Source organism: Phyllobates terribilis, unplaced genomic scaffold (genome assembly GCF_046119375.1).
Source record: "Phyllobates terribilis strain yellow unplaced genomic scaffold, ASM4611937v1 Scaffold_1__5_contigs__length_1240528914, whole genome shotgun sequence".
NCBI lineage: Eukaryota > Metazoa > Chordata > Amphibia > Anura > Dendrobatidae > Phyllobates > Phyllobates terribilis.
Window position 1 is genome coordinate 656,961,511 of NW_027362761.1, and position 26,622 is coordinate 656,988,132.

The window sequence follows — 26,622 nt, forward strand, 5'->3', positions numbered from 1 at the left end:
TGGAAGAGACGTGCAGGTCGCAGTAGCTTAACAAGACCGTTTAAATGCCCCTTGAAAAAGCGGTGGAGGTCGCAGTAGCTTAACAAGACGGTTTAAATGCCCCTTGGAAGAGACATAGAGGTCGCAGGAGCTTAACAAGACGGTTTAAATGCCCATTGGAAGAGGCGTACAGGTCGCATTAGCTTAACAAGATGGTTTAAATGCCCCTTGGAAGAGACGTGCAGGTTACAGTAGCTTAACAAGACGGTTTAAATGCCCCTTGGAAGAGACGTGCAGGTCGCAGTAGCTTAACAAGACAGTTTAAATGCCCATTGGAAGAGACGTGCAGGTCGCAGTAGCTTAACAAGACGAGTTAAATGCCCCTTGGAAGAGCAGTGGAGGTCGCAGTAGATTAACAAGACGGTTTAAATGCCCCTTGGTAGAGACGTGCAGGTCACAGTAGCTTAACAAGACGCTTAAAATGCCATTTGGAAGAGCAGTGAAGGTCGCAGTAGCTTAACAAGACGGTTTAAATGCCCCTTGGAAGAGACGTGCCGGTCGCAGTAGCTTTACAAGACGGTTTAAATGCCCCTTGGAAGAGACGTGCAGGTCGCAGTAGCTTAACAAGACGGTTTAAATGCCCCTTGGAAGAGAGGTGGAGGTCGCAGTAGCTTAACAAGACAGTTTAAATGCCCCTTGGAAGAGACGTGCAGGTCGCAGTAGCTTGACAAGACGGTTTAAATGCCCCTTGGAAGAGACGTCCAGGTCGCAGTAGCTTAACAATACAGTTTAAATGCCCCTTGGAAGAGACATACAGGTCGCAGCAGCTTAACAAGACGGTTTAAATGCCTATTGAAGAGACGTACAGGTCGCAGTAGCTTAACAAGATGGTTTAAATGCCCCTTGGAAGAGACGTGCATGTCGCAGTAGCTTAACAAGACGGTTTAAATGCACCTTGGAAGAGAAGTGCAGATCGCAGTAGCTTAACAAGACAGTTTATTTGCCCCTTGGAAGAGACGTGCAGTTCGCAGTAGCTTAACAAGACGGTTTAAATGCCCCTTGGAAGAGACGTGCAGGTCGCAGTAGATTAACAAGATGGATTAAATGCCCTTGGAAGAGCAGTGGAGGTCGCAGTAGCTTAACAAGACGGTTTAAATGCCCCTTGGAAGAGATGTGCAGGTCGCAGTAGCTTAACAAGACGGTTTAAATGCCCCTTGGAAGAGACGTGCAGGTCGCAGTAGCTTAACAAGACGGTTTAAATCCCCTTGTAAGAGACGTGCAGGTCGCAGGAGCTTAGCAAGACGGTTTAAAGGCCCCTTGGAAAAGAGGTGCAGGTCGCAGTAGCTTAACAAGACAGTTTAAATGCCCCTTGGAAGAGACGTGCAGGTCGCAGTAGCTTAACAAGACGGTTTAATTCCCCATTGGAAGAGAGGTGGAGGTCGCAGTAGCTTAACAAGACCGTTTAAATGCCCCTTGGAAGAGAAGTGCAGGTCGCAGTAGCTTAACAAGATGGTTTAAATGCCGCTTGCAAGAGACGTGCAGGTCGCAGTAGCTTAACAAGACGGTTTAAATGTCAATTGGAAAAGACATGCAGGTCGCAGTAGCTTAAAAAAATGGTATATATGCCCCTTGGAAGAGATGTGCAGGTCGCAGTAGCTTAACAAGACAGTTTAATTGCCCCTTGGAAGAGGCTTGCAGGTCGCAGTAGCTTACCAAGATGGTTTAAATGTCCCTTGGAAGAGACGTGCAGGTCGCAGTAGCTTAACAAGACGGTTTTAATGCCCCTTGGAAGAGCGGTGGAGGTCGCGGTAGCTTAACAAGACGGTTTAAATGTCCCTTGGAAGAGACATACAGGTTGCAGCAGCTTAACAAGATGGTTTAAATGCCCATTGGAAGAGACGTACAGGTCGCAGTAGCTTAACAAGATGGTTTAAATGCCCCTTGGAAGAGACGTGCAGGTCGCAGTAGCTTAACAAGACGGTTTAAATGCCCCTTGGAAGAGAAGTGCAGGTCGCAGTAGCTTAACAAGACAGATTAATTGCCCCTTGGAAGAGACGTGCAGTTCGCAGTAGCTTAACAAGACGGTTTAAATGCCCCTTGGAAGAGACGTGCAGGTCGCAGTAGATTAACAAGATGGATTAAATGCCCTTGGAAGAGCAGTGAAGGTCGCAGTAGCTTAACAAGACGGTTTAAATGCCCCTTGGAAGAGATGTGAGGTCGCAGTAGCTTAACAAGACGGTTTAAATGCCCCTTGGAAGAGACGTGCAGGTCGCAGTAGCTTAACAAGACAGTTTAAATGCCCCTTGGAAGAGACGTGCAGTTCGCAGTAGCTTAGCAAGACGGTTTAAATGCCCCTTGGAAGAGATGTGCATGTCGCAGTAGCTTAACAAGACGGTTTAAATGCCCCTTGGAAGAGACGTGCATGTCGCAGTAGCTTAACAAGACAGTTTAAATGCCCATTGTAAGAGACGTGCAGGTCGCAGTAGCTTAACAAGACGGTTTAAATGCCCCTTGGAAGAGAGGTGGAGGTCGCAGTATCTTACCAAGACAGTTTAAATGACCCTTGGAAGAGACGTGCAGTTCGCAGTAGCTTAGCAAGACGGTTTAAATGCCCCTTGGAAGAGACGTGCAGGTCGCAGTAGCTTAACAAGGCGGATTAAATGCCTCTTGGATGAGCAGTGGAGGTCGCAGTAGCTTAACAAGACGGTTTAAATGCCCCTTGGTAGAGACGTGCAGGTCACAGTAGCTTAACAAGACGGTTAAAATGCCCTTCGGAAGAGCGGTGAAGGTCGCAGTAGCTTAACAAGACGGTTTAAATGCCCCTTGGAAGAGATGTGGATGTCACAATAGCATAACAAGACGGTTTAAATGCCCCTTGGAAGAGACGTGCAGGTCGCAGTAGCTTAACAAGACGGTTTAAATGTCCCTTGGAAGAGAGGTGGAGGTCACAGTAGCTTAACAAGACAGTTTAAATGCCCCTTGGAAGAGAGGTGGAGGTCGCTGTAGCTTAACAAGACAGTTTAAATGCCCCTTTGAAGAGACGCGCAGGTCGCAGTAGCTTAACAAGACGGTTTAAATGCCCCTTGGAAGAGACGTGCAGGTCGCAGTAGCTTAACAAGACGGTTTACATGCCTCTTGGAAGAGACGTGCAGGTCGCAGTAGCTTAACAAGACGGTTTAAATGCCCCTTGCAAGAGACGTGCAGGTCGCAGTAGCTTAACAAGACGGTTTAAATGCCCCAAGGAAGAGTCGAGCAGGTCGCAGTAGCTTAACATGATGGTTTAAATGCCCATTGGAAGAGCGGTGGAGGTCACAGTAGCTTAGCAAGACGGTTTAAATGCCCCTTGGAAAAGACATGCAGGTCACAGTAGCAGAACAAGATGGTTTAAATGCCCATTGGAAGAGCGGTGGAGGTCACAGTAGCTTAACAAGACGGTTTAAATGCCCCTTGGAAAAGACATGCAGGTCACAGTAGCTTAACAAGATGGTTGAAATGCCCCTTGGAAAAGACATGCAGGTCGCAGTAGCTTAACAAGATGGTTTAAATGCCCCTTGGAAGAGGCTTGCAGGTCGCAGTAGCTTACCAAGACGGTTTAAATGACCCTTGGAAGAGACGTGGAGGTTGCAGTAGCTTAACAAGACCCTTTAAATGCCCCTTGGAAGAGCGGTGGATGTCGCAGTAGCTTAACAAGACAGTTTAAATGCCCCTTGGAAGAGAGGTGGAGGTCGCAGTAGCTTACCAAGACAGTTTAAATGCCCCTTGGAAGAGATGTGCAGGTCGCAGTAGCTTATCAAGACCGTTTAAATGCCCCTTGGAAGAGCGGTGGAGGTCGCAGTAGCTTAACAAGACGGTTTAAGTGCCCCTTGGAAGAGATGTGCATGTCGCAGTAGCTTAACAAGACGGTTTAAATGCCCCTTGGAAGAGACGTGCAGGTCGCAGTAGCTTAACAAGACAGTTTAAATGCCCATTGTAAGAGACGTGCAGGTCGCAGTAGCTTAACAAGACGGTTTAAATGCCCCTTGGAAGAGAGGTGGAGGTCGCAGTAGTTTACCAAGACAGTTTAAATGGCCCTTGGAAGAGACGTGCAGGTCGCAGTAGCTTAACAAGACCATTTAAATGCCACATGAAAGATCGGTGGAGATCGCAGTAACTTAACAAGACGGTTTAAATGCCCCTTGGAAGAGACATAGAGGTCGCAGGAGCTTATCAAGACGGTTTAAATGCCCCTTGGAAGAGAGGTGGAGGTCGCAGTAGCTTACCAAGACAGTTTAAATGCCCCTTGGAAGAGATGTGCAGGTCGCAGTAGCTTATCAAGACCGTTTAAATGCCCCTTGGAAAAGCGGTGGAGGTCGCAGTAGCTTAACAAGACGGTTTAAGTGCCCCTTGGAAGAGATGTGCATGTCGCAGTAGCTTAACAAGACGGTTTAAATGCCCCTTGGAAGAGACGTGCAGGTCGCAGTAGCTTAACAAGACAGTTTAAATGCCCATTGTAAGAGACGTGCAGGTCGCAGTAGCTTAACAAGACGGTTTAAATGCCCCTTGGAAGAGAGGTGGAGGTCGCAGTAGCTTACCAAGACAGTTTAAATGGCCCTTGGATGAGACGTGCAGGTCGCAGTAGCTTAACAAGACCATTTAAATGCCACATGAAAGATCGGTGGAGATCGCAGTAGCTTAACAAGACGGTTTAAATGCCCCTTGGAAGAGACATAGAGGTCGCAGGAGCTTAACAAGACGGTTTAAATGCCCATTGGAAGAGACGTACAGGTCGCAGTAGCTTAACAAGATGGTTTAAATGCCCCTTGGAAGAGACGTGCAGGTCACAGTAGCTTAACAAGACGGTTTAAATGCCCTTTGGAAGAGACGTGCAGGTCGCAGTAGCTTAACAAGACAGTTTAAATGCTCATTGGAAGACATGTGCAGTTCGCAGTAGCTTAACAAGACGGTTTAAATGCCCCTTGGTAGAGACGTGCAGGTCGCAGTAGCTTAACAAGACGACTTAAATGCCCCTTGGAAGAGCAGTGGAGGTCGCAGTAGATTAACAAGATGGTTTAAATGCCCCTTGGTAGAGACGTGCAGGTCACAGTAGCTTAGCAAGACGCTTAAAATGCCCTTTGGAAGAGCAGTGAAGGTCGCAGTAGCTTAACAAGACGGTTTAAATGCCCCTTGGAAGAGACGTGCAGGTTGCAGTAGCTTTACAAGACGGTTTAAATGCCCCTTGGAAGAGACGTGCAGGTCGCAGTAGCTTAACAAGACGGTTTAAATGCCCCTTGGAAGAGAGGTGGAGGTCGCAGTAGCTTAACAAGACAGTTTAAATGCCCCTTGGAAGAGACGTGCAGGTCGCAGTAGCTTAACAAGACGATTTAAATGCCCCTTGGAAGAGACGTCCAGGTCGCAATAGCTTAACAAGACAGTTTAAATGCCCCTTGGAAGACACATACAGGTCGCAGCAGCTTAACAAGATGGTTTAAATGCCCATTGAAGAGACGTGCATGTCGCAGTAGCTTAACAAGACGGTTTAAATGCCCCTTGGAAGAGAAGTGCAGGTCGCAGTAGCTTAACAAGACAGTTTAATTGCCCCTTGGAAGAGACGTGCAGTTCGCAGTAGATTAACAAGACGGTTTAAATGCCCCTTGGAAGAGACGAGCAGGTCGCAGTAGATTAACAAGATGGATTAAATGCCCTTGGAAGAGCAGTGGAGGTCGCAGTAGCTTAGCAAGACGGTTTAAATGCCCCTTGGAAGAGATGTGCAGGTCGCAGTAGCTTAACAAGACGGTTTAAATGCCCCTTGGAAGAGACGTGCAGGTCGCAGTTGCTTAACAAGACGGTTTAAATGCCCCTTGGAAGAGACGTGCAGGTCGCAGTAGCTTAGCAAGACGGTTTAATGGCCCCTTGGAAGAGAGGTGCAGGTCGCAGTAGCTTAACAAGACAGTTTAAATGCCCCTTAGAAGAGACGTGCAGGTCGCAGTAGCTTAACAAGACGGTTTAAATGCCCATTGGAAGAGAGGTGGAGGTCGCAGTAGCTTAACAAGACCGTTTAAATGCCCCTTGGAAGAGAAGAGCAGGTCGCAGTAGCTTAACAAGATGGTTTAAATGCCCCTTGGAAGAGACGTGCAGGTCGCAGTAGCTTAACAAGACGGTGTACTTGCCCCTTGGAAGAGACGTGCAGGTCGCAGTAGCTTAACAAGACGGTTTAAATGCCCATTGGAAGAGAGGTGGAGGTCGCAGTAGCTTAACAAGACCGTTTAAATGCCCCTTGGAAGAGAAGTGCAGGTCGCAGTAGCTTAACAAGACGGTTTAAATGCCCCTTGCAAGAGACGTGCAGGTCGCAGTAGCTTAACAAGACGGTTTAAATGCCCCAAGGAAGAGACGAGCAGGTTGCAGTAGCTTAACAAGATGGTTTAAATGCCCATTGGAAGAGCGGTGGAGGTCATAGTAGCTTAATAAGACGGTTTAAATGCCCCTTGGAAAAGACATGCAGGTCACAGTAGCTTAACAAGATGGTTTAAATGCCCCTTGGAAGAGACATAGAGGTCGCAGGAGCTTAACAAGACGGTTTAAATGCCCATTGGAAGAGACGTACAGGTCGCAGTAGCTTAACAAGATGGTTTAAATGCCCCTTGGAAGAGACGTGCAGGTCGCAGTAGCTTAACAAGACGGTTTAAATGCCCATTGGAAGAGACGTGCAGTTCACAGTAGCTTAACAAGACAGTTTAAATGCTCATTGGAAGAGACGTGCAGTTCGCAGTAGCTTAACAAGACGGTTTAAATGCCCCTTGGAAGAGACGTGCAGGTCGCAGTAGCTTAAAAAGACGACTTAAATGCCCCTTGGAAGAGCAGTGGAGGTCGCAGTAGATTAACAAGACGGTTTAAATGCCTCTTGGTAGAGACGTACAGGTCACAGTAGCTTAACAAGACGCTTAAAATGCCCTTTGGAAGAGCAGTGAAGGTCGCAGTAGCTTAACAAGACGGTTTAAATGCCCCTTGGAAGAGACGTGCCGGTCGCAGTAGCTTTACAAGATGGTTTAAATGCCCCTTGGAAGAGACGTGCAGGTCACTGTAGCTTAACAAGACGGTGTAAATGCCCCTTGGAAGAGAGGTGGAGGTCGCAGTAGCTTAACAATACAGTTTAAATGCCCCTTGGAAGAGACGTGCAGGTCGCAGTAGCTTAACAAGACGGTTTAAATGCCCCTTGGAAGAGACGTCCAGGTCGCAGTAGCTTAACAAGACAGTTTAAATGACCCTTGGAAGAGACATACAGGTCGCAGCAGCTTAACAAGACGGTTTAAATGCCCATTAAAGAGACGTACAGGTCGCAGTAGCTTAACAAGACGGTTTAAATGCCCCTTGGAAGAGAAGTGCAGGTCGCAGTAGCTTAACAAGACGGTTTAAATGCCCATTGGAAGAGAGGTGGAGGTCGCAGTAGCTTAACAAGACCGTTTAAATGCCCCTTGGAAGAGAAGTGCAGGTCGCAGTAGCTTAACAAGACGGTTTAAATGCCCATTGGAAGAGAGGTGGAGGTCGCAGTAGCTTAACAAGACCGTTTAAATGCCCCTTGGAAGAGAAGTGCAGGTCGCAGTAGCTTAACAAGACGGTTTAATTTCCCCAAGGAAGAGACGAGCAGGTCGCAGTAGCTTAACAAGATGGTTTAAATGCCCATTGGAAGAGAGGTGGAGGTCACAGTAGCTTAGCAAGACGGAGTAAATGCCCCTTGGAAAAGACATGCAGGTCACAGTAGCTTAACAAGATGGGTTAAATGCCCATTGGAAGAGCGGTGGAGGTCACAGTAGCTTAACAAGATGGTTTAAATGCCCTTGGAAAAGACATGCAGGTCACAGTAACTTAACAAGATGGTTTAAATGCCCTTTGGAAAAGACATGCAGGTCGCAGTAGCTTAAGAAGACGGTTTAAATGCCTCTTGGAAAAGACATGCAGGTCGCAGTAGCTTAACAAGATGGTTTAAATGCCACTTGGAAGAGATGTGCAGGTCGCAGTAGCTTAACAAGACGGTTTAAATGCCCCTTGGAAGAGGCTTTCAGGTCGCAGTAGCTTACCAAGACGGTTTAAATGCCCCTTGGAAGAGACGTGCAGGTCGCAGTAGCTTAACAAGTCCCTTTAAATGCCCCTTGGAAGAGCGGTGGATGTCGCAGTAGCTTAACAAGACGGTTTAAATGCCCCTTGGAAGAGAGGTGGAGGTCGCAGTAGCTTACCAAGACAGTTTAAATGCCCCTTGGAAGAGATGTGCAGGTCGCAGTAGCTTATCAAGACCGTTTAAATGCCCCTTGAAAGAGCGGTGGAGGTCGCAGTAGCTTAACAAGACGGTTTAAATGCCCCTTGGAAGAGATGTGCATGTCGCAGTAGCTTAACAAGACGGTTTAAATGCCCCTTGGAAGAGACGTGCATGTCGCAGTAGCTTAACAAGACAGTTTAAATGCCCATTGTAAGAGACGTGCAGGTCGCAGTAGCTTAACAAGACGGTTTAAATGCCCCTTGGAAGAGAGGTGGAGGTCGCAGTATCTTACCAAGACAGTTAAAATGACCCTTGGAAGAGACGTGCAGGTCGCAGTAGCTTAACAAGACCGTTTAAATGCCCCTTGAAAAAGCGGTGGAGGTCGCAGTAGCTTAACAAGACGGTTTAAATGCCCCTTGGAAGAGACATAGAGGTCGCAGGAGCTTAACAAGACGGTTTAAATGCCCATTGGAAGAGGCGTACAGGTCGCATTAGCTTAACAAGATGGTTTAAATGCCCCTTGGAAGAGACGTGCAGGTTACAGTAGCTTAACAAGACGGTTTAAATGCCCCTTGGAAGAGACGTGCAGGTCGCAGTAGCTTAACAAGACAGTTTAAATGCCCATTGGAAGAGACGTGCAGGTCGCAGTAGCTTAACAAGACGAGTTAAATGCCCCTTGGAAGAGCAGTGGAGGTCGCAGTAGATTAACAAGACGGTTTAAATGCCCCTTGGTAGAGACGTGCAGGTCACAGTAGCTTAACAAGACGCTTAAAATGCCATTTGGAAGAGCAGTGAAGGTCGCAGTAGCTTAACAAGACGGTTTAAATGCCCCTTGGAAGAGACGTGCCGGTCGCAGTAGCTTTACAAGACGGTTTAAATGCCCCTTGGAAGAGACGTGCAGGTCGCAGTAGCTTAACAAGACGGTTTAAATGCCCCTTGGAAGAGAGGTGGAGGTCGCAGTAGCTTAACAAGACAGTTTAAATGCCCCTTGGAAGAGACGTGCAGGTCGCAGTAGCTTGACAAGACGGTTTAAATGCCCCTTGGAAGAGACGTCCAGGTCGCAGTAGCTTAACAATACAGTTTAAATGCCCCTTGGAAGAGACATACAGGTCGCAGCAGCTTAACAAGACGGTTTAAATGCCTATTGAAGAGACGTACAGGTCGCAGTAGCTTAACAAGATGGTTTAAATGCCCCTTGGAAGAGACGTGCATGTCGCAGTAGCTTAACAAGACGGTTTAAATGCACCTTGGAAGAGAAGTGCAGATCGCAGTAGCTTAACAAGACAGTTTATTTGCCCCTTGGAAGAGACGTGCAGTTCGCTGTAGCTTAACAAGACGGTTTAAATGCCCCTTGGAAGAGACGTGCAGGTCGCAGTAGATTAACAAGATGGATTAAATGCCCTTGGAAGAGCAGTGGAGGTCGCAGTAGCTTAACAAGACGGTTTAAATGCCCCTTGGAAGAGATGTGCAGGTCGCAGTAGCTTAACAAGACGGTTTAAATGCCCCTTGGAAGAGACGTGCAGGTCGCAGTAGCTTAACAAGACGGTTTAAATCCCCTTGTAAGAGACGTGCAGGTCGCAGGAGCTTAGCAAGACGGTTTAAAGGCCCCTTGGAAAAGAGGTGCAGGTCGCAGTAGCTTAACAAGACAGTTTAAATGCCCCTTGGAAGAGACGTGCAGGTCGCAGTAGCTTAACAAGACGGTTTAATTCCCCATTGGAAGAGAGGTGGAGGTCGCAGTAGCTTAACAAGACCGTTTAAATGCCCCTTGGAAGAGAAGTGCAGGTCGCAGTAGCTTAACAAGATGGTTTAAATGCCGCTTGCAAGAGACGTGCAGGTCGCAGTAGCTTAACAAGACGGTTTAAATGTCAATTGGAAAAGACATGCAGGTCGCAGTAGCTTAAAAAAATGGTATATATGCCCCTTGGAAGAGATGTGCAGGTCGCAGTAGCTTAACAAGACAGTTTAATTGCCCCTTGGAAGAGGCTTGCAGGTCGCAGTAGCTTACCAAGATGGTTTAAATGTCCCTTGGAAGAGACGTGCAGGTCGCAGTAGCTTAACAAGACGGTTTTAATGCCCCTTGGAAGAGCGGTGGAGGTCGCGGTAGCTTAACAAGACGGTTTAAATGTCCCTTGGAAGAGACATACAGGTTGCAGCAGCTTAACAAGATGGTTTAAATGCCCATTGGAAGAGACGTACAGGTCGCAGTAGCTTAACAAGATGGTTTAAATGCCCCTTGGAAGAGACGTGCAGGTCGCAGTAGCTTAACAAGACGGTTTAAATGCCCCTTGGAAGAGAAGTGCAGGTCGCAGTAGCTTAACAAGACAGATTAATTGCCCCTTGGAAGAGACGTGCAGTTCGCAGTAGCTTAACAAGACGGTTTAAATGCCCCTTGGAAGAGACGTGCAGGTCGCAGTAGATTAACAAGATGGATTAAATGCCCTTGGAAGAGCAGTGAAGGTCGCAGTAGCTTAACAAGACGGTTTAAATGCCCCTTGGAAGAGATGTGAGGTCGCAGTAGCTTAACAAGACGGTTTAAATGCCCCTTGGAAGAGACGTGCAGGTCGCAGTAGCTTAACAAGACAGTTTAAATGCCCCTTGGAAGAGACGTGCAGTTCGCAGTAGCTTAGCAAGACGGTTTAAATGCCCCTTGGAAGAGACGTGCAGGTCGCAGTAGCTTAACAAGGCGGATTAAATGCCTCTTGGATGAGCAGTGGAGGTCGCAGTAGCTTAACAAGACGGTTTAAATGCCCCTTGGTAGAGACGTGCAGGTCACAGTAGCTTAACAAGACGGTTAAAATGCCCTTCGGAAGAGCGGTGAAGGTCGCAGTAGCTTAACAAGACGGTTTAAATGCCCCTTGGAAGAGATGTGGATGTCGCAATAGCATAACAAGACGGTTTAAATGCCCCTTGGAAGAGACGTGCAGGTCGCAGTAGCTTAACAAGACGGTTTAAATGTCCCTTGGAAGAGAGGTGGAGGTCACAGTAGCTTAACAAGACAGTTTAAATGCCCCTTGGAAGAGAGGTGGAGGTCGCTGTAGCTTAACAAGACAGTTTAAATGCCCCTTTGAAGAGACGTGCAGGTCGCAGTAGCTTAACAAGACGGTTTAAATGCCCCTTGGAAGAGACTTGCAGGTCGCAGTAGCTTAACAAGACGGTTTACATGCCTCTTGGAAGAGACGTGCAGGTCGCAGTAGCTTAACAAGACGGTTTAAATGCCCCAAGGAAGAGACGAGCAGGTCGCAGTAGCTTAACATGATGGTTTAAATGCCCATTGGAAGAGCGGTGGAGGTAACAGTAGCTTAGCAAGACGGTTTAAATGCCCCTTGGAAAAGACATGCAGGTCACAGTAGCTTAACAAGATGGTTTAAATGCCCATTGGAAGAGCGGTGGAGGTCACAGTAGCTTAACAAGACGGTTTAAATGCCCCTTGGAAAAGACATGCAGGTCACAGTAGCTTAACAAGATGGTTTAAATGCCCCTTGGAAAAGACATGCAGGTCGCAGTAGCTTAACAAGATGGTTTAAATGCCCCTTGGAAGAGGCTTGCAGGTCGCAGTAGCTTACCAAGACGGTTTAAATGACCCTTGGAAGAGACGTGGAGGTTGCAGTAGCTTAACAAGACCCTTTAAATGCCCCTTGGAAGAGCGGTGGATGTCGCAGTAGCTTAACAAGACAGTTTAAATGCCCCTTGGAAGAGAGGTGGAGGTCGCAGTAGCTTACCGAGACAGTTTAAATGCCCCATGGAAGAGATGTGCAGGTCGCAGTAGCTTATCAAGACCGTTTAAATGCCCCTTGGAAGAGCGGTGGAGGTTGCAGTAGCTTAACAAGACGGTTTAAGTGCCCCTTGGAAGAGATGTGCATGTCGCAGTAGCTTAACAAGACGGTTTAAATGCCCCTTGGAAGAGACGTGCAGGTCGCAGTAGCTTAACAAGACAGTTTAAATGCCCATTGTAAGAGACGTGCAGGTCGCAGTAGCTTAACAAGACGGTTTAAATGCCCCTTGGAAGAGAGGTGGAGGTCGCAGTAGCTTACCAAGACAGTTTAAATGGCCCTTGGAAGAGACGTGCAGGTCGCAGTAGCTTAACAAGACCGTTTAAATGCCACATGAAAGATCGGTGGAGATCGCAGTAGCTTAACAAGACGGTTTAAATGCCCCTTGGAAGAGACATAGAGGTCGCAGGAGCTTAACAAGACGGTTTAAATGCCCATTGGAAGAGACGTACAGGTCGCAGTAGCTTAACAAGATGGTTTAAATGCCTCTTGGTAGAGACGTACAGGTCACAGTAGCTTAACAAGACGCTTAAAATGCCCTTTGGAAGAGCAGTGAAGGTCGCAGTAGCTTAACAAGACGGTTTAAATGCCTCTTGGAAGAGACGTGCCGGTCGCAGTAGCTTTACAAGACAGTTTAAATGCCCCTTGGAAGAGACGTGCAGGTCACAGTAGCTTAACAAGACGGTGTAAATGCCCCTTGGAAGAGAGGTGGAGGTCGCAGTAGCTTAACAATACAGTTTAAATGCCCCTTGGAAGAGACGTGCAGGTCGCAGTAGCTTAACAAGACGGTTTAAATGCCCCTTGGAAGAGACGTCCAGGTCGCAGTAGCTTAACAAGACAGTTTAAATGCCCCTTGGAAGAGACATACAGGTCGCAGCAGCTTAACAAGACGGTTTAAATGCCCATTAAAGAGACGTACAGGTCGCAGTAGCTTAACAAGATGGTTTAAATGCCCCTTGGAAGAGACGTGCATGTCGCAGTAGCTTAACAAGACGGTTTAAATGCCCCTTGGAAGAGAAGTGCAGGTCGCAGTAGCTTAACAAGACAGTTTAATTGCCCCTTGGAAGAGACGTGCAGGTTGCAGTAGCTTAACAAGACGGTTTAAATGCACCTTGGAAGAGATGTGCAGGTCGCAGTAGCTTAACAAGACGGTTTAAATGCCCCTTGGAAGAGACGTGCAGGTCGCAGTTGCTTAACAAGACGGTTTAAATGCCCATTGGAAGAGAGGTGGAGGTCGCAGTAGCTTAACAAGACCGTTTAAATGCCCCTTGGAAGAGAAGTGCAGGTCGCAGTAGCTTAACAAGATGGTTTAAATGCCCCTTGGAAGAGACGTGCAGGTCGCAGTAGCTTAACAAGACGGTGTACATGCCCCTTGGAAGAGACGTGCAGGTCGCAGTAGCTTAACAAGACGGTTTAAATGCCCCTTGCAAGAGACGTGCAGGTCGCAGTAGCTTAAAAAGACGGTTTAAATGCCCCAAGGAAGAGACGAGCAGATCGCAGTAGCTTAACAAGATGGTTTAAATGCCTCTTGGTAGAGACGTACAGGTCACAGTAGCTTAACAAGACGCTTAAAATGCCCTTTGGAAGAGCAGTGAAGGTCGCAGTAGCTTAACAAGACGGTTTAAATGCCTCTTGGAAGAGACGTGCCGGTCGCAGTAGCTTTACAAGACAGTTTAAATGCCCCTTGGAAGAGACGTGCAGGTCACAGTAGCTTAACAAGACGGTGTAAATGCCCCTTGGAAGAGAGGTGGAGGTCGCAGTAGCTTAACAATACAGTTTAAATGCCCCTTGGAAGAGACGTGCAGGTCGCAGTAGCTTAACAAGACGGTTTAAATGCCCCTTGGAAGAGACGTCCAGGTCGCAGTAGCTTAACAAGACAGTTTAAATGCCCCTTGGAAAAGACATGCAGGTCACAGTAGCTTAACAAGATGGTTTAAATGCCCCTTGGAAGAGACATAGAGGTCGCAGGAGCTTAACAAGACGGTTTAAATGCCCATTGGAAGAGACGTACAGGTCGCAGTAGCTTAACAAGATGGTTTAAATGCCCCTTGGAAGAGACGTGCAGGTCACAGTAGCTTAACAAGACGGTTTAAATGCCCCTTGGAAGAGACGTGCAGGTCGCAGTAGCTTAACAAGACGGTTTAAATGCCCATTGGAAGAGACGTGCAGTTCTCAGTAGCTTAACAAGACAGTTTAAATGCCCATTGGAAGAGACGTGCAGTTCGCAGTAGCTTAACAAGACGGTTTAAATGCCCCTTGGAAGAGACGTGCAGGTCGCAGTAGCTTAACAAGACGACTTAAATGCCCCTTGCAAGAGCAGTGGAGGTCGCAGTAGATTAACAAGACGGTTTAAATGCCTCTTGGTAGAGACGTGCAGGTCACAGTAGCTTAACAAGACGCTTAAAATGCCCTTTGGAAGAGCAGTGAAGTTCGCAGTAGCTTAACAAGACGGTTTAAATGCCCCTTGGAAGAGACGTGCCGGTCGCAGTAGCTTTACAAGACGGTTTAAATGCCCCTTGGAAGAGACGTGCAGGTCACAGTAGCTTAACAAGACGGTTTAAATGCCCCTTGGAAGAGAGGTGGAGGTAGCAGTAGCTTAACAAGACAGTTTAAATGCCCCTTGGAAGAGACGTGCAGGTCACAGTAGCTTAACAAGACGGTTTAAATGCCCCTTGGAAGAGACGTCCAGGTCGCAGTAGCTTAACAAGACAGTTTAAATGCCCCTTGGAAGATACATACAGGTCGCAGCAGCTTAACAAGACGGTTTAAATGCCCATTGAAGAGACGTACAGGTCGCAGTAGCTTAACAAGATGGTTTAAATGCCCCTTGGAAGAGACGTGCATGTCGCAGTAGCTTAACAAGATGGTTTAAATGCCCCTTGGAAGAGAAGTGCAGGTCGCAGTAGCTTAACAAGACAGTTTAATTGCCCCTTGGAAGAGACGTGCAGTTCGCAGTAGATTAACAAGATGGATTAAATGCCCTTGGAAGAGCAGTGGAGGTCGCAGTAGCTTAACAAGACGGTTTAAATGCCCCTTGGAAGAGACGTGCAGGTCGCAGTAGCTGAACAAGACGGTTTAAATGCCCCTTGGAAGAGACGTGCAGGTCGCAGTAGCTTAACAAGACGGTTTAAATGCCCCTTGGAAGAGACGTGCAGGTCGCAGTTGCTTAACAAGACGGTTTAAATGCCCCTTGGAAGAGAGGTGGAGGTCGCAGTAGCTTAACAAGACCGTTTAAATGCCCCTTGGAAGAGAAGTGCAGGTCGCAGTAGCTTAACAAGATGGTTTAAATGCCCCTTGGAAGAGACGTGCAGGTCGCAGTAGCTTAACAAGACGGTGTACATGCCCCTTGGAAGAGACGTGCAGGTCGCAGTAGCTTAACAAGACGGTTTAAATGCCCCTTGCAAGAGACGTGCAGGTCGCAGTAGCTTAAAAAGACGGTTTAAATGCCCCAATGAAGAGACGAGCAGATCGCAGTAGCTTAACAAGATGGTTTAAATGCCCATTGGAAGAGCGGTGGAGGTCACAGTAGCTTAATAAGACGGTTTAAATGCCCCTCGGAAAAGACATGCAGGTCACAGTAGCTTAACAAGATGGTTTAAATGCCCCTTGGAAGAGACATAGAGGTCGCAGGAGCTTAACAAGACGGTTTAAATGCCCATTGGAAGAGACGTACAGGTCGCAGTAGCTTAACAAGATGGTTTAAATGCCCCTTGGAAGAGACGTGCAGGTCACAGTAGCTTAACAAGACGGTTTAAATGCCCCTTGGAAGAGACGTGCAGGTCGCAGTAGCTTAACAAGATGGTTTAAATGCCCATTGGAAGAGACGTGCAGTTCGCAGTAGCTTAACAAGACAATTTAAATGCCCATTGGAAGAGACTTGCAGTTCGCAGTAGCTTAACAAGACGGTTTAAATGCCCCTTGGAAGAGACGTGCAGGTCGCAGTAGCTTAACAAGACGACTTAAATGCCCCTTGGAAGAGCAGTGGAGGTCGCAGTAGATTAACAAGACGGTTTAAATGCCTCTTGGTAGAGACGTGCAGGTCACAGTAGCTTAACAAGACGCTTAAAATGCCCTTTGGAAGAGCAGTGAAGGTCGCAGTAGCTTAACAAGATGGTTTAAATGCCCCTTGGAAGAGAAGTGCAGGTCGCAGTAGCTTAACAAGACAGTTTAATTGCCCCTTGGAAGAGACGTGCAGTTCGCAGTAGCTAAAGAAGACGGTTTAAATGCCCCTTGGAAGAGACGTGCAGTTCGCAGTAGATTAACAAGATGGATTAAATGCCCTTGGAAGAGCAGTGGAGGTCGCAGTAGCTTAACAAGACGGTTTAAATGCCACTTGGAAGAGACGTGCAGGTCGCAGTAGCTTAACAAGACGGTTTAAGTGCCCCTTGGAAGAGACGTGCAGGTCGCAGTAGCTTAGCAAGACGGTTTAAAGGCCCCTTGGAAAAGAGGTGCAGGTCGCAGTAGCTTAACAAGACAGTTTAAATGCCCCTTGGAAGAGACGTGCAGGTCGCAGTAGCTTAACAAGACGGTTTAAATGCCCATTGGAAGAGAGGTGGAGGTCGCAGCAGCTTAACAAGACCGTTTAAATGCCCCTTGGAAGAGAAGTGCAGGTCGCAGTAGCTTAACAAGATGGTTTAAATGCCGCTTGCAAGAGACGTGCAGGTCGTAGTAGCTTAACAAGAGGGTTTAAATGCCCCTTAGAAGAGGCTTGCAGGTCGCAGTAGCTTAGCATGATGGTTTAAATGCCCCTTGGAAGAGACGTGCAGGTCGCAGTAGCTTAACAAGACGGTATAAATGTCAATTGGAAAAGACATGCAGGTTGCAGTAGCTTAAAAAAATGGTGTATATGCCCCTTGGAAGAGATGTGTAGGTCGCAGTAGCTTAACAAAACAGTTTAAATGCCCTTTGGATGAGGCTTGCAGGTCGCAGTAGCTTACCAAGACGGTTTAAATGTCCCTTGGAAGAGACGTGCAGGTCGCAGTAGCTTAACAAGACGGTTTTAATGCCCCTTGGCAGAGCGGTGGAGGTCGCGGTAGCTTAACAAGACGGTTTAAATGCCCCTTGGAAGAGACATACAGGTCGCAGCAGCTTAACAAGATGGTTTAAATGCCCATTGGAAGAGACGTACAGGTCGCAGTAGCTTAAAAAGATGGTTTAAATGCCCCTTGGAAGAGACGTGCAGGTCGCAGTAGCTTAACAAGACAGTTTAAATGCCCCTTGGAAGAGAAGTGCAGGTCGCAGTAGCTTAACAAGACAGTTTAATTGCCCCTTGGAAGAGACGTGCAGTTCGCAGTAGCTTAACTAGACGGTTTAAATGCCCCTTGGAAGAGACGTGCAGGTCGCAGTAGATTAACAAGATGGATTAAATGCCCTTGGAAGAGCAGTGGAGGTAGCAGTAGCTTAATAAGACGGTTTAAATGCCCCTTGGAAGAGATGTGAGGTCGCAGTAGCTTAACAAGACGGTTTAAATGCCCCTTGGAAGAGACGTGCAGTTCGCAGTAGATTAACAAGACGGTTTAAATGCCCCTTGGAAGAGACGTGCAGGTCGCAGTAGATTAACAAGGCGGATTAAATGCCTCTTGGAAGAGCAGTGGAGGTCGCAGTAGCTTAACAAGACGGTTTAAATGCCCCTTGGTAGAGACGTGCAGGTCACAGTAGCTTAACAAGACGGTTAAAATGCCCTTTGGAAGAGCGGTGAAGGTCGCAGTAGCTTAACAAGACCGTTTAAATGCCCCTTGGAAGAGAAGTGCAGGTCGCAGTAGCTTAACAAGATGGTTTAAATGCCGCTTGCAAGAGACGTGCAGGTCGCAGTAGCTTAACAAGACGGTTTAAATGTCAATTGGAAAAGACATGCAGGTCGCAGTAGCTTAAAAAAATGGTATATATGCCCCTTGGAAGAGATGTGCAGGTCGCAGTAGCTTAACAAGACAGTTTAATTGCCCCTTGGAAGAAGCTTGCAGGTCGCAGTAGCTTACCAAGATGGTTTAAATGTCCCTTGGAAGAGACGTGCAGGTCGCAGTAGCTTAACAAGACGGTTTTAATGCCCCTTGGAAGAGCGGTGGAGGTCGCGGTAGCTTAACAAGACGGTTTAAATGTCCCTTGGAAGAGACATACAGGTTGCAGCAGCTTAACAAGATGGTTTAAATGCCCATTGGAAGAGACGTACAGGTCGCAGTAGCTTAACAAGATGGTTTAAATGCCCCTTGGAAGAGACGTGCAGGTCGCAGTAGCTTAACAAGACGGTTTAAATGCCCCTTGGAAGAGAAGTGCAGGTCGCAGTAGCTTAACAAGACAGATTAATTGCCCCTTGGAAGAGACGTGCAGTTCGCAGTAGCTTAACAAGACGGTTTAAATGCCCCTTGGAAGAGACGTGCAGGTCGCAGTAGATTAACAAGATGGATTAAATGCCCTTGGAAGAGCAGTGAAGGTCGCAGTAGCTTAACAAGACGGTTTAAATGCCCCTTGGAAGAGATGTGAGGTCGCAGTAGCTTAACAAGACGGTTTAAATGCCCCTTGGAAGAGACGTGCAGGTCGCAGTAGCTTAACAAGACAGTTTAAATGCCCCTTGGAAGAGACGTGCAGTTCGCAGTAGCTTAGCAAGACGGTTTAAATGCCCCTTGGAAGAGACGTGCAGGTCGCAGTAGCTTAACAAGGCGGATTAAATGCCTCTTGGATGAGCAGTGGAGGTCGCAGTAGCTTAACAAGACGGTTTAAATGCCCCTTGGTAGAGACGTGCAGGTCACAGTAGCTTAACAAGACGGTTAAAATGCCCTTCGGAAGAGCGGTGAAGGTCGCAGTAGCTTAACAAGACGGTTTAAATGCCCCTTGGAAGAGATGTGGATGTCGCAATAGCATAACAAGACGGTTTAAATGCCCCTTGGAAGAGACGTGCAGGTCGCAGTAGCTTAACAAGACGGTTTAAATGTCCCTTGGAAGAGAGGTGGAGGTCACAGTAGCTTAACAAGACAGTTTAAATGCCCCTTGGAAGAGAGGTGGAGGTCGCTGTAGCTTAACAAGACAGTTTAAATGCCCCTTTGAAGAGACGTGCAGGTCGCAGTAGCTTAACAAGACGGTTTAAATGCCCCTTGGAAGAGACTTGCAGGTCGCAGTAGCTTAACAAGACGGTTTACATGCCTCTTGGAAGAGACGTGCAGGTCGCAGTAGCTTAACAAGACGGTTTAAATGCCCCAAGGAAGAGACGAGCAGGTCGCAGTAGCTTAACATGATGGTTTAAATGCCCATTGGAAGAGCGGTGGAGGTAACAGTAGCTTAGCAAGACGGTTTAAATGCCCCTTGGAAAAGACATGCAGGTCACAGTAGCTTAACAAGATGGTTTAAATGCCCATTGGAAGAGCGGTGGAGGTCACAGTAGCTTAACAAGACGGTTTAAATGCCCCTTGGAAAAGACATGCAGGTCACAGTAGCTTAACAAGATGGTTTAAATGCCCCTTGGAAAAGACATGCAGGTCGCAGTAGCTTAACAAGATGGTTTAAATGCCCCTTGGAAGAGGCTTGCAGGTCGCAGTAGCTTACCAAGACGGTTTAAATGACCCTTGGAAGAGACGTGGAGGTTGCAGTAGCTTAACAAGACCCTTTAAATGCCCCTTGGAAGAGCGGTGGATGTCGCAGTAGCTTAACAAGACAGTTTAAATGCCCCTTGGAAGAGAGGTGGAGGTCGCAGTAGCTTACCGAGACAGTTTAAATGCCCCATGGAAGAGATGTGCAGGTCGCAGTAGCTTATCAAGACCGTTTAAATGCCCCTTGGAAGAGCGGTGGAGGTTGCAGTAGCTTAACAAGACGGTTTAAGTGCCCCTTGGAAGAGATGTGCATGTCGCAGTAGCTTAACAAGACGGTTTAAATGCCCCTTGGAAGAGACGTGCAGGTCGCAGTAGCTTAACAAGACAGTTTAAATGCCCATTGTAAGAGACGTGCAGGTCGCAGTAGCTTAACAAGACGGTTTAAATGCCCCTTGGAAGAGAGGTGGAGGTCGCAGTAGCTTACCAAGACAGTTTAAATGGCCCTTGGAAGAGACGTGCAGGTCGCAGTAGCTTAACAAGACCGTTTAAATGCCACATGAAAGATCGGTGGAGATCGCAGTAGCTTAACAAGACGGTTTAAATGCCCCTTGGAAGAGACATAGAGGTCGCAGGAGCTTAACAAGACGGTTTAAATGCCCATTGGAAGAGACGTACAGGTCGCAGTAGCTTAACAAGATGGTTTAAATGCCTCTTGGTAGAGACGTACAGGTCACAGTAGCTTAACAAGACGCTTAAAATGCCCTTTGGAAGAGCAGTGAAGGTCGCAGTAGCTTAACAAGACGGTTTAAATGCCTCTTGGAAGAGACGTGCCGGTCGCAGTAGCTTTACAAGACAGTTTAAATGCCCCTTGGAAGAGACGTGCAGGTCACAGTAGCTTAACAAGACGGTGTAAATGCCCCTTGGAAGAGAGGTGGAGGTCGCAGTAGCTTAACAATACAGTTTAAATGCCCCTTGGAAGAGACGTGCAGGTCGCAGTAGCTTAACAAGACGGTTTAAATGCCCCTTGGAAGAGACGTCCAGGTCGCAGTAGCTTAACAAGACAGTTTAAATGCCCCTTGGAAGAGACATACAGGTCGCAGCAGCTTAACAAGACGGTTTAAATGCCCATTAAAGAGACGTACAGGTCGCAGTAGCTTAACAAGATGGTTTAAATGCCCCTTGGAAGAGACGTGCATGTCGCAGTAGCTTAACAAGACGGTTTAAATGCCCCTTGGAAGAGAAGTGCAGGTCGCAGTAGCTTAACAAGACAGTTTAATTGCCCCTTGGAAGAGACGTGCAGGTTGCAGTAGCTTAACAAGACGGTTTAAATGCACCTTGGAAGAGATGTGCAGGTCGCAGTAGCTTAACAAGACGGTTTAAATGCCCCTTGGAAGAGACGTGCAGGTCGCAGTTGCTTAACAAGACGGTTTAAATGCCCATTGGAAGAGAGGTGGAGGTCGCAGTAGCTTAACAAGACCGTTTAAATGCCCCTTGGAAGAGAAGTGCAGGTCGCAGTAGCTTAACAAGATGGTTTAAATGCCCCTTGGAAGAGACGTGCAGGTCGCAGTAGCTTAACAAGACGGTGTACATGCCCCTTGGAAGAGACGTGCAGGTCGCAGTAGCTTAACAAGACGGTTTAAATGCCCCTTGCAAGAGACGTGCAGGTCGCAGTAGCTTAAAAAGACGGTTTAAATGCCCCAAGGAAGAGACGAGCAGATCGCAGTAGCTTAACAAGATGGTTTAAATGCCCATTGGAAGAGCGGTGGAGGTCACAGTAGCTTAATAAGACGGTTTAAATGCCCCTTGGAAAAGACATGCAGGTCACAGTAGCTTAACAAGATGGTTTAAATGCCCCTTGGAAGAGACATAGAGGTCGCAGGAGCTTAACAAGACGGTTTAAATGCCCATTGGAAGAGACGTACAGGTCGCAGTAGCTTAACAAGATGGTTTAAATGCCCCTTGGAAGAGACGTGCAGGTCACAGTAGCTTAAAAAGACGGTTTAAATGCCCCTTGGAAGAGACGTGCAGGTCGCAGTAGCTTAACAAGACGGTTTAAATGCCCATTGGAAGAGACGTGCAGTTCTCAGTAGCTTAACAAGACAGTTTAAATGCCCATTGGAAGAGACGTGCAGTTCGCAGTAGCTTAACAAGACGGTTTAAATGCCCCTTGGAAGAGACGTGCAGGTCGCAGTAGCTTAACAAGACGACTTAAATGCCCCTTGCAAGAGCAGTGGAGGTCGCAGTAGATTAACAAGACGGTTTAAATGCCTCTTGGTAGAGACGTGCAGGTCACAGTAGCTTAACAAGACGCTTAAAATGCCCTTTGGAAGAGCAGTGAAGTTCGCAGTAGCTTAACAAGACGGTTTAAATGCCCCTTGGAAGAGACGTGCCGGTCGCAGTAGCTTTACAAGACGGTTTAAATGCCCCTTGGAAGAGACGTGCAGGTCACAGTAGCTTAACAAGACGGTTTAAATGCCCCTTGGAAGAGAGGTGGAGGTAGCAGTAGCTTAACAAGACAGTTTAAATGCCCCTTGGAAGAGACGTGCAGGTCACAGTAGCTTAACAAGACGGTTTAAATGCCCCTTGGAAGAGACGTCCAGGTCGCAGTAGCTTAACAAGACAGTTTAAATGCCCCTTGGAAGATACATACAGGTCGCAGCAGCTTAACAAGACGGTTTAAATGCCCATTGAAGAGACGTACAGGTCGCAGTAGCTTAACAAGATGGTTTAAATGCCCCTTGGAAGAGACGTGCATGTCGCAGTAGCTTAACAAGATGGTTTAAATGCCCCTTGGAAGAGAAGTGCAGGTCGCAGTAGCTTAACAAGACAGTTTAATTGCCCCTTGGAAGAGACGTGCAGTTCGCAGTAGATTAACAAGATGGATTAAATGCCCTTGGAAGAGCAGTGGAGGTCGCAGTAGCTTAACAAGACGGTTTAAATGCCCCTTGGAAGAGACGTGCAGGTCGCAGTAGCTGAACAAGACGGTTTAAATGCCCCTTGGAAGAGACGTGCAGGTCGCAGTAGCTTAACAAGACGGTTTAAATGCCCCTTGGAAGAGACGTGCAGGTCGCAGTTGCTTAACAAGACGGTTTAAATGCCCATTGGAAGAGAGGTGGAGGTCGCAGTAGCTTAACAAGACCGTTTAAATGCCCCTTGGAAGAGAAGTGCAGGTCGCAGTAGCTTAACAAGATGGTTTAAATGCCCCTTGGAAGAGACGTGCAGGTCGCAGTAGCTTAACAAGACGGTGTACATGCCCCTTGGAAGAGACGTGCAGGTCGCAGTAGCTTAACAAGACGGTTTAAATGCCCCTTGCAAGAGACGTGCAGGTCGCAGTAGCTTAAAAAGACGGTTTAAATGCCCCAATGAAGAGACGAGCAGATCGCAGTAGCTTAACAAGATGGTTTAAATGCCCATTGGAAGAGCGGTGGAGGTCACAGTAGCTTAATAAGACGGTTTAAATGCCCCTTGGAAAAGACATGCAGGTCACAGTAGCTTAACAAGATGGTTTAAATGCCCCTTGGAAGAGACATAGAGGTCGCAGGAGCTTAACAAGACGGTTTAAATGCCCATTGGAAGAGACGTACAGGTCGCAGTAGCTTAACAAGATGGTTTAAATGCCCCTTGGAAGAGACGTGCAGGTCACAGTAGCTTAACAAGACGGTTTAAATGCCCCTTGGAAGAGACGTGCAGGTCGCAGTAGCTTAACAAGATGGTTTAAATGCCCATTGGAAGAGACGTGCAGTTCGCAGTAGCTTAACAAGACAATTTAAATGCCCATTGGAAGAGACTTGCAGTTCGCAGTAGCTTAACAAGACGGTTTAAATGCCCCTTGGAAGAGACGTGCAGGTCGCAGTAGCTTAACAAGACGACTTAAATGCCCCTTGGAAGAGCAGTGGAGGTCGCAGTAGATTAACAAGACGGTTTAAATGCCTCTTGGTAGAGACGTGCAGGTCACAGTAGCTTAACAAGACGCTTAAAATGCCCTTTGGAAGAGCAGTGAAGGTCGCAGTAGCTTAACAAGATGGTTTAAATGCCCCTTGGAAGAGAAGTGCAGGTCGCAGTAGCTTAACAAGACAGTTTAATTGCCCCTTGGAAGAGACGTGCAGTTCGCAGTAGCTAAAGAAGACGGTTTAAATGCCCCTTGGAAGAGACGTGCAGTTCGCAGTAGATTAACAAGATGGATTAAATGCCCTTGGAAGAGCAGTGGAGGTCGCAGTAGCTTAACAAGACGGTTTAAATGCCACTTGGAAGAGACGTGCAGGTCGCAGTAGCTTAACAAGACGGTTTAAGTGCCCCTTGGAAGAGACGTGCAGGTCGCAGTAGCTTAGCAAGACGGTTTAAAGGCCCCTTGGAAAAGAGGTGCAGGTCGCAGTAGCTTAACAAGACAGTTTAAATGCCCCTTGGAAGAGACGTGCAGGTCGCAGTAGCTTAACAAGACGGTTTAAATGCCCATTGGAAGAGAGGTGGAGGTCGCAGCAGCTTAACAAGACCGTTTAAATGCCCCTTGGAAGAGAAGTGCAGGTCGCAGTAGCTTAACAAGATGGTTTAAATGCCGCTTGCAAGAGACGTGCAGGTCGTAGTAGCTTAACAAGAGGGTTTAAATGCCCCTTAGAAGAGGCTTGCAGGTCGCAGTAGCTTAGCATGATGGTTTAAATGCCCCTTGGAAGAGACGTGCAGGTCGCAGTAGCTTAACAAGACGGTATAAATGTCAATTGGAAAAGACATGCAGGTTGCAGTAGCTTAAAAAAATGGTGTATATGCCCCTTGGAAGAGATGTGTAGGTCGCAGTAGCTTAACAAAACAGTTTAAATGCCCTTTGGATGAGGCTTGCAGGTCGCAGTAGCTTACCAAGACGGTTTAAATGTCCCTTGGAAGAGACGTGCAGGTCGCAGTAGCTTAACAAGACGGTTTTAATGCCCCTTGGCAGAGCGGTGGAGGTCGCGGTAGCTTAACAAGACGGTTTAAATGCCCCTTGGAAGAGACATACAGGTCGCAGCAGCTTAACAAGATGGTTTAAATGCCCATTGGAAGAGACATACAGGTCGCAGCAGCTTAACAAGATGGTTTAAATGCCCATTGGAAGAGACGTACAGGTCGCAGTAGCTTAAAAAGATGGTTTAAATGCCCCTTGGAAGAGACGTGCAGGTCGCAGTAGCTTAACAAGACAGTTTAAATGCCCCTTGGAAGAGAAGTGCAGGTCGCAGTAGCTTAACAAGACAGTTTAATTGCCCCTTGGAAGAGACGTGCAGTTCGCAGTAGCTTAACTAGACGGTTTAAATGCCCCTTGGAAGAGACGTGCAGGTCGCAGTAGATTAACAAGATGGATTAAATGCCCTTGGAAGAGCAGTGGAGGTAGCAGTAGCTTAATAAGACGGTTTAAATGCCCCTTGGAAGAGATGTGAGGTCGCAGTAGCTTAACAAGACGGTTTAAATGCCCCTTGGAAGAGACGTGCAGTTCGCAGTAGATTAACAAGACGGTTTAAATGCCCCTTGGAAGAGACGTGCAGGTCGCAGTAGATTAACAAGGCGGATTAAATGCCTCTTGGAAGAGCAGTGGAGGTCGCAGTAGCTTAACAAGACGGTTTAAATGCCCCTTGGTAGAGACGTGCAGGTCACAGTAGCTTAACAAGACGGTTAAAATGCCCTTTGGAAGAGCGGTGAAGGTCGCAGTAGCTTAACAAGACGGTTTAAATGCCCCTTGGAAGAGATGTGGATGTCGCAATAGCATAACAAGACGGTTTAAATGCCCCTTGGAAGAGACGTGCAGGTCGCAGTAGCTTAACAAGACGGTTTAAATGCCCCTTGGAAGAGAGGTGGAGGTCGCAGTAGCTTAACAAGACAGTTTAAATGCCCCTTGGAAGAGAGGTGGAGGTCGCTGTAGCTTAACAAGACAGTTTAAATGCCCCTTTGAAGAGACGTGCAGATCGCAGTAGCTTAACAAGACGGTTTAAATGCCCCTTGGAAGAGACGTGCAGGTCACAGTAGCTTAACAAGACGGTTTACATGCCTCTTGGAAGAGACTTGCAGGTCGCAGTAGCTTAACAAGACGGTTTAAATGCCCCTTGCAAGAGACAAGCAGGTCGCAGTAGCTTAGCAAGACCGTTTAAATGCCCCTTGGAAGAGAAGTGCAGGTCGCAGTAGCTTAACAAGATGGTTTAAATACCCCTTGGAAGAGACGTGCAGGTCGCAGTAGCTTAACAAGACGGTGTACATGCCCCTTGGAAGAGACGTGCAGGTCGCAGTAGCTTAACAAGACGGTTTAAATGCCCCTTGCAAGAGACATGCAGGTCGCAGTAGCTTAACAAGACGGTTTAAATGCCCCAAGGAAGAGACGAGCAGGTCGCAGTAGCTTAACAAGATGGTTTAAATGCCCATTGGAAGAGCGGTGGAGGTCACAGTAGCTTAATAAGACGGTTTAAATGCCCCTTGGAAAAGACATGCAGGTCACAGTAGCTTAACAAGATGGTTTAAATGCCCCTTGGAAGAGACGTGCAGGTCACAATAGCTTAACAAGACGGTTTAAATGCCCCTTGGAAGAGACGTGCAGGTCGCAGTAGCTTAACAATTCGGTTTAAATGCCTCTTGGAAGAGACGTGCCGGTCGCAGTAGCTTTACAAGACAGTTTAAATGCCCCTTGGAAGAGACGTGCAGGTCACAGTAGCTTAACAAGACGGTGTAAATGCCCCTTGGAAGAGAGGTGGAGGTCGCAGTAGCTTAACAATACAGTTTAAATGCCCCTTGGAAGAGACGTTCAGGTCGCAGTAGCTTAACAAGACGGTTTAAATGCCCCTTGGAAGAGACGTCCAGGTCGCAGTAGCTTAACAAGACAGTTTAAATGCCCCTTGGAAGAGACATACAGGTCGCAGCAGCTTAACAAGACGGTTTAAATGCCCATTAAAGAGACGTACAGGTCGCAGTAGCTTAACAAGATGGTTTAAATGCCCCTTGGAAGAGACGTGCATGTCGCAGTAGCTTAACAAGACGGTTTAAATGCCCCTTGGAAGAGAAGTGCAGGTCGCAGTAGCTTAACAAGACAGTTTAATTGCCCCTTGGAAGAGACGTGCAGGTTGCAGTAGCTTAACAAGACGGTTTAAATGCCCCTTGGAAGAGATGTGCAGGTCGCAGTAGC